The sequence below is a fragment of the Sinocyclocheilus anshuiensis genome, unplaced genomic scaffold (genome assembly GCF_001515605.1).
Source record: "Sinocyclocheilus anshuiensis isolate Anshui unplaced genomic scaffold, SAMN03320099.WGS_v1.1 scaffold990, whole genome shotgun sequence".
In the NCBI taxonomy this organism is placed as follows: Eukaryota; Metazoa; Chordata; class Actinopteri; order Cypriniformes; family Cyprinidae; genus Sinocyclocheilus; species Sinocyclocheilus anshuiensis.
Genome location: NW_015539926.1, coordinates 484,566 through 487,969, shown reverse-complemented (window position 1 = coordinate 487,969; position 3,404 = coordinate 484,566). Strand labels below are relative to the sequence as shown.

Here is a 3,404-nt window from a genome sequence, read left to right as displayed (position 1 = left end):
TAATGACAAAATTTTCATTTTGGGGTGGAGTAACCCTTTAAGGGTCAGATTTACTAACAGCTTGCACCAGCGCAAACCGATAATACTGTCAGGATTTACTAAAGACACGCAGTGAAGAATTAGCGCTGAAAAGGCATGGACAGTTATTTTTGTGCCTGACCTTATTGAATATGCATTTGTAGGAGTTTCCCTTTCAGACGCAAAATTTATGGGAGGAGAGTATTAAAATGAGTCTCAAGTCTCAAGCAGTTAACAGCCTACTACAGAAATGAATAATCAAATGTAAAATAAAACAGCATAGTCTTCACTGCAAGAATGAAACTTTCGTTGTTTCTTATTAAAGCTACAAAAGTCCTTCATTCAAGAGCAGTGTGTGATTTTGAATTTGTCTTTTGTTGTTTGATTAATATGAAGCACACAGTCGCAGCAGGAAAATAGCGCACTGTCACTTTAAGAGGATCTGATTTACCGTTACACGCGTATTTTCATTCTCAACTCTTTACGTTCAGTTGTTACATGACCGACGAAGGTATACATGAATAATCACTAAGCGACGCATTTTGACGCATTTTTGCGTGCATTTGACCATTTAGGCGCGCACCTTGAGCTAAAAGATGACTTTACATGTCAAAAACATGAATAAATATACTTTTCCCATTTTGCATGATTTTACTGATTTGCACGTGAAATTGGGTTTTTATGGAGGAACGAACGTGCAGCTCAGGAAAAGGGATTCTCACTCTGGAGAATGTAATTTTATCTCGATTATTGTATTTTCATAATCGTTGGAGGTCGAAATCGAAACTGTTTTTCGATTAATTGCACAGCCCTAGGTGTCAGGACATTAAATATGGAAGATGTGTCCGGAGGAGCTGAAGGTATTGACGGTGATTGGAGATAAAGCGGTTCTGGTGGAGGAGCCTCAGGAGCTGGTTATGAGCGTGAAGGTTTCTGGGCCGATGCGGAGCGATACGCAGACTCTGACACGGCCCCGGGGCCCGAGAGGGGGGTTAATCAGTGTGATGGAGAGGGAAAGGTTGCTGCATCTCTGTGACGGTGATGGATCCGAGCAGACAAGCGGCGCATGGAGGGACATTTACCGCCTGACATTTCTATCGGCCTTCACTCCGTCCATCTGTCCATCCGGCGCTCCTCAACACTTCTGTGTGATCTTATGTCTTCAGACAGAGGCCAGAGTTCATTCTGGATCCGGTCTGCATGTATACATGAGAAAAAACAAACAGTTCCCTTTGTAACTTAACGATAATAGTGATAGTTTGAGCGCGGTCAGTGATGTTTTTTAATATTTTGATAGAAATCTTTTATATGGAAGCTTATTTCGCTGCCCGCTGTCACTTTAAGAGCCGCACGGATCCAATTTACCGTTACACATGTATTTTCATTCTCAACTCTACGTTCATTTATTACACGAGCGACGAAGGTATACATGAATAAGCGCCGCATTTTAACACATTTTTGCGTGTATTTGACCATTTAGGCGCACACCTTGTGCTAAAAGATGACTTTACATGTCCGTGTTCTGCTCCGTAAGTTCTCTTTCACGCTTTTAAAAACATGAATAAATGTAATATACTTATATAAATCAAGCACATCCCATTTTGCAAAAGTCACGTTACATGATTTTACTGATTTGCACTTGAAATTGAGCTTTTATGGAATAGCGAAAGCAGCGCAGCGCTGGAAAGGGGGTGTAGTGGGGCGCAATAATTGTTTTATCTCGATTATTGTATTTTCATAATCGTTGGAGGCCAAAATCGAAATCGAAACTGTTTTTAGATTAATTGCACAGCCCTAATTTGTAGTATACTTAGCATGAAATAAATGTATTTCAAATATAATTTAGTATATTTTTCACTGGGGTTGGTTTGTTCACTGATTCATTTTTTGATTTGTTCAGTGTGTTGCGACAAGTGTCGTTTTGTGTTTTTTGAGTGACATTGAACTTAATCATTCATTAAAAATAACAGGTTCACAACTGAAAAAGCAACTCAGATATGAGAAATATGAGAAAAAAAGAATAATTTGTTTGCTTAAATGAATTTTTCACTAAATAGATAGATAGATAGATAGATTCTTCTTGAGTAAATTTATTTTGTTTTCAGGACATTTTTAATAAAAAGCATAACAAAATATTAATTAAGAAAATGATTTTTGTAGTGTATGGGGTGAATTCACATTGCAAAACTTTTCCCCTTAACTGGATTCTGCACATTCTGACTCTCGACAACAGCCTTGACCTTCTCCACAATCCAAGTTTGACTGGCTAGTTGTCATGGCAACCGTTTGTTTGCAGGATTCGGGTCTCATTTTCAGGGCACTAGATGCCAAAGTCCACATCATGCTCGTGTGACTCATTTATCGTCTAACATGGGCTGCTCCCAACAGCCTGCAATTGAGTCTTAAACGTGGCAAACTACCAACAAATTTATAGAACGTAATAACTTGACTGGCTGTGCTTTCATTTTTTGGCCTTGTATGCGATCATGGCATTCATCCAGTTAAGATGATTCACTGGGTTATGTGACCATTAAAGCTAATTCAGCTTTCTGTAATCTCACCCATAGATGTGTGGAGAACACTGGACCTCTTTTTCTCGTTGGGGGTATTTTTGCTACAAAAGTGAAGGGATTGTTTAGAGCCCATGTTGCCGGGGTGACAGACCTTTTCACGGGACCCACTTTCCATAGAAACGGCTTCCCCTCTGAAACTCTCTGTACGGTTCTTGTCATTCCAGTACATTATGTGTTTCCCTCTTCTGTGTGGCACACAAATTCAATTTTCACATCAGTTTGATCCTCATCTGCTGCATGACAAGCAGCAGCCAAAACAACAACAAAGTAGTTGCTATAAAGTTGCTTTTTGCTGTGTGTTATTGAAAAACAGATACTGAAGTCAAATGAAGTTGAATAGTTGTCAAATAACATGTTCTTGAACATAAAAAACAAAAACAAATCAAGAGTTAAGGTAAGTATAATAGCCCATAATGTAATATATAATATAATATAATAATTTACAGTAATAATAATATAATTTTTTATTATTATTATTATACACACACACACACACACGTGTTGTGTGTATGTGTAAGTGTATGTTCATCACGTGGTGACCCAACATTTTTATGCTGCAAAAGTAAACAAACATGTTATTAGAATGAAGCCAAATGAAATGAATTATTTGAATATAGGTTTATTTTAATATTTAATGTTATATGCTGAACAGTAAAAGTCAATATTTTTCATGTGAGTGTTTTCCCTTTTACAGGGTGATATATATTAAAAATGCATTTTAACTGAGTAGTTAATATAATTTAATAATATAATATAATTTTAAGGATTTTATATATATATATATATATATATATATATATATACACACACACA

The 3,404-nt window shown here is 36.9% G+C and overlaps 1 protein-coding gene across 1 annotated transcript in view; it reads left to right on the top strand.

Moving 5' to 3' along the window:
• The window catches only part of LOC107686687 (phosphatidylinositol 3,4,5-trisphosphate-dependent Rac exchanger 2 protein-like), a 157,206-nt gene that overhangs the window by 68,788 nt on the left and 85,014 nt on the right, over window positions 1-3,404 (top strand). The window lies entirely within an intron of this gene.